The following is an 8,938-nucleotide window of genomic DNA, read 5'->3' on the forward strand; positions in this document are numbered from 1 at the left end:
GCGTGAGGCCGGTCCCGGTCCCGGCGCTGCCGCATTTCTCCGGGCCGGGCCCCACTCACCCGGGGAGGCGCGGACACCACCCAGTCCGCTCCCAGCAGCGCCGAGAGGCCCCCACGCCCGCGAGGGCGGGCACCGACCCAACCCCCAGCCCCCGCCTCACCGCCCCGGGGCTCTGCATGACCCCAGCAGAGGCCCCCAGGCTGCACACAACGCTGCAGCCCCGCGTACCGGCAACATCAGCCGCCGCCGCAGCCGGTGCTGGCGTCCTTCTGGCGGCAGAAGAGGCGGTGCGTGCGCGGGGCGGGGCGCGAAGGGGCGTGTCCCCAGTGCGCGTGCGCGGGGCGGGGCCTGGCACAGGTGTGAGGGGCGTGTCCCAATGCGCGTGCGCGGGGCGGGGCCCGAGACAGGTGCGGCGAGTGGGCGCGTCCCCAGCGCGCGTGCGCGGGGCGGGCCCGACCTCATTTGAGTCCCCGCGGCCGCGTCTGAGCCCTCAGTGGGTTCCTGCCCGTGGCGGCGGCGTCCGCTCCGGGCTTCCCCCGGTGGGGCCAGGTGAGACGAGGGGAGCCCGGGCCGGGAGCACGGGGCCGGCAGGCGGGGCCGGGGCCGCGACACCGGAGCGGAGGCCCGAGGGCAGCTGCCGGTTGCCGGCCGCGCTGCCGGCGGCTCCACGGAGGAGCCGGCGGGTCTCGGGGCGCCGGGGAATAAAGCCCGGAGGGCCGGAGCCCGGCGCCGCCCGGCCTCAGCAGAGCCGCTCGCGGTCACCCGGGGCCGGGCCCGCCCCGCGGGTCCCCCCGGCCCGTTCCCAAGCACCGCCCGCCCCCGCCGGGGCTCCCGGGCCCGTCCCGCCGCCACACGTGGGTCTGGGGGGGGTCGGGGATCAGCCGCGGGGTATTGGGGACTCGAACCCTTGGGCCAGTTCGGGGTGACAGCAGCAGAGACTGAGCGGGGGCTGCTGGAAGAGGTGGCCGCCGGCTCGGGCCTGTCCTGGGGCTCGGAGCAGGCCCAGGGGGGTGGTTTGGGGCTCAGGGCTGGGCCCAGTCGTGGGTTTTCCCAGAGCAGGAGCTGGGCTGGGGAGATGGGAACGAGCTCAGGGGGCTCCAGAGGGAGGGTAACGCCTGGGTTTGGGGTGGGGGGCAGGAAGGGGCGTGGGCAGGGTGCATAGGCCCCCACCGGAGGTGGGGGTCGGGTCACATTGGTCCCCAAAGCCAGGGAGGCTGGCATGCACCAGGCAGAATTAAATGTCTGAGATAGTCTCTGGGGCAAAAGGCACTTTTCACACCATCTTTGTGTGTCCAACTCTTTATTCAAGGGGTGTACAAGCACCAGAATAGTCATTGAACAATAAACACAAACTAATTAGTCAACATGTGTACAGTCATGACAGTGATTGATTTACGACCTTGCCAAAAGCCAAGGTTGTTTTAACAAGCACAAGCTGTCATGGCTGGAGATGGAAACCAGCTGGGGCCACAACCAAACTGGAACTGAAGACAAGCTGGAGACTCAATTGCACTGGAGATGAAAACGAGCTGCAGCCAGACCTGAAAAAAACAGGTAGAGAAACAATGACCTGAAGCTACAAACAAACTGGAGCTGTTCACAGGCTGGACCAGAAACAACCAACCTGTGAATGAGCTGGAGCTGTCCAGGAGCCCAAAACAAGAAACCAGCCAAACAAATGGGGCCCAAACAACCAACCTGAAGCCGTGCTGTGCTGGAGCTGTGCAGTCCCTGCAGCATCTCCAGGCAGGTGCAGGCAGCCTGGCTTCTTCCTGGGGCTCCTCTGTCTGTCCGTCCATCCATCCCTGAGCAGGGGGATGTTGGACAATCAGCTCCTGGCAGCGCAGCCCGGCCCAAAGAGCCCCCAGAGCTGCTGCACTGCAAACCCTGCTATTTCTTGGGCACTGGCAGCTCTGCCCGACCCCTCAGAAGCAGCAACCCAGTACTGCACACCTAAGATGGGAGGGGAGGGTGAAACGGGGACAGGACACCAGAAACGTCCCACTTCTCCTCGGAAGAGCGGGCAAGAGCCAGGATCTGGCTAAAAACCCACCTGCCCTGCGCAGCAGCAGCGGCTGCACAGACCAACCACAGCAGCCCCAGACTGGGAACAGGGCTGGCACCACACCAGTGCCAGCAGGGTCTGGGCCAAACCCCAACAGTGCCCGCTCCCAACGCCCCTCACAGCCATGGTCCCGCAAAACATGCGGCCTTCCTGCCATGGGCCCCATGGGGAGCTCTGCCAGGGGATGGCACCCCCCTTCCCCATCCCTCAGCCAGCCCTGGGAGCTGAGCATCCCGGTCCCACCACTCGGCCACCGCCCAGGGACACTCACCCCACCAGGCACATGCACCTCGCCTGGTGCCAGGATGAGCCTTCCCCACACATTGTTGGCACAGGCACGGCCACGCAGCATCGCCGGGGCCACCAACACCTCCCAAGGGACCGGCAGCACCAGGACAGCTGCTGCTCCCTGTGCCTGGCCAGGCCAGCTTTGCCCTCTCACTGATGGGGCTGCAGGAGACACTGCGGGTCCCTGGAGAGGCCTCTGCTCGCACTGCAGCACGTTTTTAGCTGAAAAAGAAGTTTTTAGGTAAAACCACAGCTTCAAACAGAGCTCAGAGCCGCCCCAAGGCCCTGCCACGGGATCGACCTAATGCTGCCAGCTCCAGTCCTTGGGCATCTGCCTGTGCAGATGATGCCGGGCAGGGCTGAAGGGCTGAGACCCAGTGGAAACCAGTCCCCGCTGGTCTGAGCTCTCCCCAGCTCTGGCAGAGCCAGTGCCAGGCTGGAGGGGCCTGTCCTGCCGGCAGTTGCTCCGAGAAAGAGCTGTGGAGAAGAAACCAGCCGGTGCCTGCAGCAGGAGGAGGGAACCCAGCGGCAGGAGGGGGCACCCCAGGAGATCCCCAGCGCTGCAGAGTCCCCTTCTCCCCCAGCACACACGGCTGGCAGCCAGGCCCAGGAGCCGCCGGCATCCTAGAGCAGGGATTGATCCCATGGGGAAATGGGGAGCTGCCAGGGACCCCCAGCCCCACAGGCCGAGCTGCAGCCACTGCCCCCCCGAGAGAGGATTCCAGAGGGCTGGTGCTGAAACCCACCAGGAAAGTCACTGGGCCCCAGCCAGGCACTGGGAGGGGTTCAAACCACATCAGAGGGGCTGGGATACCAGCATTACCTCTTGGCATCCCTTATCCTTCAGGGACAGCTCTCAGCTTCCACGAAGCCAAGTCCTTATGTCCAGGGCCGGGTTGTCCTTTAGGTTGTTTTCTTCAGTGTGAACACTGCCTGCACCTCCAGTGAACTCCACCACCCCATCACGTTGCGGTGCAGAACGGGAACTAGTACAGAGCAGCAAAGTTAATAAGTTTTCATATGATAAAACCCAACTGATGCCATCACTAGGGAAGGGTGTTTTCTTAACACCCCCTGGGCAGGGGGCACGGGCAGCACACGCCACTGCCAGAGCCGCCCCCATGGCTGCCCCCAAGGCCGCTCCAAGCGAGTCCTGCAGGGAGATGTCAGCCCCTGGGACTTTGGCCCAGGGACCTGTGGTAGCCCCAGGCCCCCAGGAGCTCCACTCCCCTCTCCCATGCCCCGAGGAAAGTCACCGCAGCAGCCACCAAAGTCCCCACTTACCAGTAGTGGGAGCAGCCATGGCGTCAGCCAGTTCCCCTGAGCCACAGCTGCCCCGACGCTGGTGGCCCTGTGAGCGAGAAGCCCTCGTGCCCAGCACACAACAGAGTCCCACAGAGCTGCCAGAGCACAGGCAGCATGGCGATGGCAGCCAGGAGACAGCACGGCCAACAGCCAGCGCTGCGCCTGGCCACGGTCACTCATGGGCTCCTGGCAGAAACCCAGCAGCTGAGAGAATGCAGGGCCAGGCAGATGGACGGGAAGGGCTCAGAGAAGGACATGGGACAATAAAACACTCTGTTTTCAGGGGGAAGAAAGAAAAGCATGGTAAAAAATCAATGCACAAATACAACAACTGCTGCACCAAGTCAAAACTTTAACCTTTAAGATTAAGTTTTAACTTCACATCTTAACCTTAACCCGTGCCTAGCAACCACACACAGGGGACTGGTAAACTGCTGTTCAAACACATCAGCTAATAAACTGCATTAAAAAAAAGGAAATAAAAATGCACATAACGACACCCTGAAACTCACCAGAACTCCTGCAGAAAGGCTGTTCTCATTTGGGTGACCTGAAGAACCACTGCAGCAGTTCTGGTCCCAGCCCCACTGCCCCCAGCAGCTCAGGGGACCTGACCCCCTCCAGCCCTGCCCAGAACCAGCTGCAGCTCTTGGGGTTTTGAAGGAAGAAACAAAAACTCTTCTTCCAAGTAACTGCCAACACCTGAAGCTGAGAACCAGAAGAAACTGCAGACAAACCCAGGCAGCAGAAGGCAGGTGGAGCCAATACAGGTGCCTCCAGCTCCTCCTGCCTCCTGTTACTCACAGTGATCAGGGTAGTAACAAGCATCTTGTCTCGGTTTCCCCTCTTTGGAGAACCCCAGGAAATTCAGGCAGTCCACCAGCCATCCAGTCTGGGGGTTTGGATGCCAAGACCATGCCCTGGTGTCCAGGGAACGCCCCGCCGGTGCAGCCCAAACCATCCTGGCCTGGCCGGGGCTGGAAATGGGTGCAGCCCAGAGCAGTCGAGGTCAAACGTCTCACTCTGGGATCGTGGCAAATCCAGCAGTACCGCCATTACACGGGGACCAGAAAACCTGCACCAAAAATGCATTAACTCACCAAGGGAAACCTCAGACAGGGCATTACTGCAGAGCCTGCACCCACCCGCATCCGCCAGCCCCCGAGAGTCCCCCCGCCATGGCAGCACCCACAGCCATGGCCCACACCTCAAAGCCCCCATCCCTGATCCCGCACGGGGGGGACACCCGTGTCCGGGCCCATGGCCCCAGCAGGGACGTGCAACTGCAGCGGCTCCCTGCGAGGCGGCATCTGCGCACGGAGGCCCTGTACCCCCGGGCTGAGCCCCACGGGGCTGCTCCGGGACGGAGCTGCCCCCCCACAGCCCGGCGGGCCCCACCGCCCCCAGCCCCGAGCCTCACTGCCCCCACATCCCAGCCAGGCCCTGACACACGCATGCCCCAACCAGGGGGCAACCAACCACCCCCCACCCCGGACACCCCCTCATGCCCCACCTAGGCCCAGACACCACCCCTAAGCCTCGGCCGGGCCCAACGACCCCCCAGCCCTGCTTGGGCCCCGTCACAGCTCACTGTGGCCGGGCCCAGGGTTCGCGAGGGGCACGGCGGGGCCCTCAGTCATCCGGAAACGGTGCTTGGGTGCGGTAGGGCTCCCCCCTGCAGTCAGAGGACACTCCAACAGTAACCGGGACACCCCTCCCCGCCCAGCTCCCCTGTACCTGCTCCCGTCGCAGCCTCCCGTGCCGCTGGGCCCCTCCTGCTGTGCCCCGCGGTGAGGCCCCCTGGCGGCGGCGGCGGGTACTGCAGCAGCTCCCGCGCCTCACGGGACTTCTTAAAGCCTCGGGGGGGCCGCCCCGCCCCTGCCGCAAGGGGGGGAAGGAGGCGGGGACTGGATCCCTTTGTCCAATCAACGCTGCGAACGTCACAAGGGAACCGCCAATCGTGACCCAGGGCGGGAGTACATAATGGTCGTTGTCGCATGAAGGTTAGTTCAGATGATTTTTGTAATTTTTTTAAGATTTTTGTTTGTTTGTTTGTTTGTTTCATTTAATATAGTAATAGTATTTTATATTTTTTAAAATACATTGATTATAGATACATTAAAATGAGTAACATATGAAGTAGCAGGTACTGGGTGACCCCAGGTGCACTTGTAGTAGGGCTGAGGGGGTATTTGCTTTCTGAGTTTGTTTACTAGTAAGGTGTTATTTTTTTGCCCTGAAGGTTGTTAGCATGATATGAACTAAGGCTTATTTTACTTTTTTCTTACTTAAGTTTTTGCTTTTTTGGGACTTTGTTAAGGCCTTTTTCTTACTATGTTTCAATTTCTAGTCTTAGTTGGACATGGAAGTTATTTTGTGTGAGAATATTAAAAGTTCTGGTGTTATGTGTGGCTATAGTTTTTCTTTTGGTAAGGTAGTGTGCTGACTGTAGTTGTTGTGGGGGGGAAGTAACTGTTAAGAGCAGGACTCCCTGTAATAAGGAACTGGAGGGTTTTTTTGGCAGGTAGTAGGAGCCAGAGAGGTTATCTTGCTCTAATTTCACTAACCATTTATTTCCATTCATCTGTACTAATAACTTCATAAATTCAAGGTGTCTTACCCTTAGTAATGATGATAATAACTGAGCTATTCTTTAAGTTTGGTAGTACAACTGGGAAGAGAATTTGTGTATTGAGTTCAAGCTGATTTAAACACAAAAACTAAAAATGTTTGGAAACATAGTATTTTTAAAAATGCTTTATAAGTATGTAGATAAACTTGTCTTCATTCAAATAAAGTGTCTATCACCATACTGATGAACTCTCTTTGAAACTGCTCTGATTGCAGAGTAATTCCAAATCACTCTGTTAAACCATCATCTTGTCCTAATTGTGTAGGGCATGTTTAATTGCCTGGTGCAGACTGACCTATGAGATGTAATGCTAAGCTTAAATGCTGTGGGGTGCTGTTTAGGGAATAAGCTTTTCTTTTAGGAAGATACTGTGCTGAGCTTTCTCAGTGGGGCGCTCTAACCCTTGTTGCAGTTACTCATATGGCAGTATCGCCTGTATGACTGGGTTAGCTTGCTCAGTGCTGACAGGGATTAACTGGCAAGGGCTGTGTTGTGCTTTGTAGAGGCTCTGTGAGAGACGTAGTGCAGCTTGTGAGCTCTATGTTTTTTACAAGTGGTCATGGTCTCCACAAGCTTCAGTAAAGTGGTTTTTTGCCCCCTGTCTGGTGCTGCTGTGCTTCAGTTATGAGACTAGTTCTTAGTCCTGCTCTCAGCTTCTCTGCTCTGAGGCTTCTCTTCTGTTGTATCTGGCCCACAGAATGTTTTTTTGGGCAGAGACAGGGTGTTTAAGGCCTGTAGATGAAATCCTGGATTTAATTTCAAACGATAAAATGTGCTTAGCCTGTAAAAATGCTATTATACTTGGTAGTTGCCTTTCTATACTGGTTTGCACATATAGCTGCTATTTTTTGTTATTTAAGTTAGTAACTGGAATGTGAGCTGTACATAATTGCTAGAATTGGATTGGCTGTGTCAAGGTAGGATGAGTTGTGGCTCTCTTGTTCAGCTTTGAGCTGTCTTTAAGCAGGAGCAGCCCTGGCTTGACACCAAGTTCAAGTACCCACTCAGTTGTTTCATCATGGACTTCTGTGAAATGTCTTTAGCAGAAGGTGCTGTGAGGCATGAAGAACTGCCTTTTGAGGATTCTTCTCCTCTTTGTCTCAAAACATAGTGAAAAACTCCTCTCTTAAAGGAGTCCTTTAAGAGGGCACTTGATAGCTTTTTGTTGAGTGATGTGATGTAGCAGTCTTTGTCCTGCTGCTGATTCATGCCCTAGGTATCACCACAGGAGGCAGAAAAGCTTAGGAGTGTGCTGGAGACCTGAGGGCACTAGTAGGTGTCTTGTCCAGTCTCACCTGGTACCTTGACCCACTTGTTCTGCTCATTGGCCCAGGAGTTCCAATTAAGCTTTGGTTTAAATGACTGCCCAAAGCTTGTCTGAGTCAGCTGGCTGGCAATGAGGATAAGGTGCAGTTATGTACCTTATCTCTAACAGGTACATGTAAATACAGACGCACAATGACATGCAGTAAAACATGCAGGTATTGGGTGCAACACTTGCAGCTGGTTTTCTCTTGTCTGAGCTGTGTTAAAGTCTCTATATATCATGTGCTATGCAGAGCTTGTTCCTTGCTTTCTGAGGTTGATGGTTGAATTCCTGTTTGTCAACAGTGTGGGACCAGATGCTGATGAAGAGTGTTGGGTTAGAATTACTGGTTTCATCAATGAACTCTACAAAGCTCATAGCAGAGCTTCTTATCGTTGTCCAGATCCACATCAGATGACTCACTTAGGAACACATGTTTTGTTTTGAACTTTTGTCTAATACCTAGATAATTCAGGTAACACTAATTAGAGTCAGTTTTCAGATGCAGTACAGTTTTTCTTACACAAAGACTAACTGATCTTCTTGAGATATTAAACAGATGAACTGTAACTTTTGGGTTAATATTAAGTATTACCAGATGATTATCACTTGAAGTTATGAAGAAATGAAGTTATTCCTCAAGAAGTGAAAACTAAGTCCTAAAACATAGTAAGCTATTCTGCAGAAAATGGTAGGCCTTGGTCTGACTCTAACCCTAAATACTCAGGGTGTTCAACAGATGTAGTATTAGTGCTGCCTGTCAGAAGTGGAGATGGACAAAAATAAAAAGCTGTGGTGAAGCTGCCTGGAGGCATTTCAGAGCAGATGCTTCCTGTCTGTCTTCCAGTGGACTGCTTAAACACTTGTAAAAATGTTCTGTAGGATACTTGTCTTGTGTGGTGCTCTTCAAACAAATTGTGGCTGAGAGTGTGAGTACATCATTCACTTGCTAAGCAGTGTAGCTGAAAAATAAACCAAAAGACCAAGAGCTGCTACTCCTTTTTTTTGTCAGTTAAGTTTTGTCTTGTGTATAGCTGTCAGTGATGCTTTTGGATCTGAGTCACCCGTATACATTTTTGCTTTATTTCACTCTTTTGTCCTTTGTGTTTCACTGTGGAGCTGAGCTGTGAATGCTGTGCAATATGAGCAACCAGATTTTCAGGAAAGCTGATGATGTATGTAGAATTGTGATGTACATGGTGCTATTCTTCCAAGGGTGATGAGAGAGCTTAATTTCCTAGGCCTGTCCAAATAACACCACTTGTTTACCGCACAGTCATCTAAAACAAATTGATAATTTCTCTTCATGAGAAATGCACTCAAGCTTATCTTAAATTAGGAA

At 54.9% G+C, this 8,938-nt stretch overlaps 1 long non-coding RNA gene across 1 annotated transcript; it reads right to left on the bottom strand.

The window, feature by feature from the left end:
• Positions 1-1,590: 1,590 nt before the first annotated feature.
• Positions 1,591-5,487, bottom strand: LOC141922331 (uncharacterized). The gene is made up of 6 exons (XR_012622956.1): positions 5,396-5,487; positions 4,171-4,733; positions 3,638-3,931; positions 3,177-3,339; positions 2,337-2,575; positions 1,591-1,805 (listed from the first exon to the last, which is right to left on the bottom strand). It is a non-coding gene; the product is annotated as an uncharacterized LOC141922331 (long non-coding RNA).
• Positions 5,488-8,938: the final 3,451 nt, after the last annotated feature.

This window comes from Strix aluco, chromosome 4, assembly GCF_031877795.1.
Source record: "Strix aluco isolate bStrAlu1 chromosome 4, bStrAlu1.hap1, whole genome shotgun sequence".
Lineage (NCBI taxonomy): Eukaryota > Metazoa > Chordata > Aves > Strigiformes > Strigidae > Strix > Strix aluco.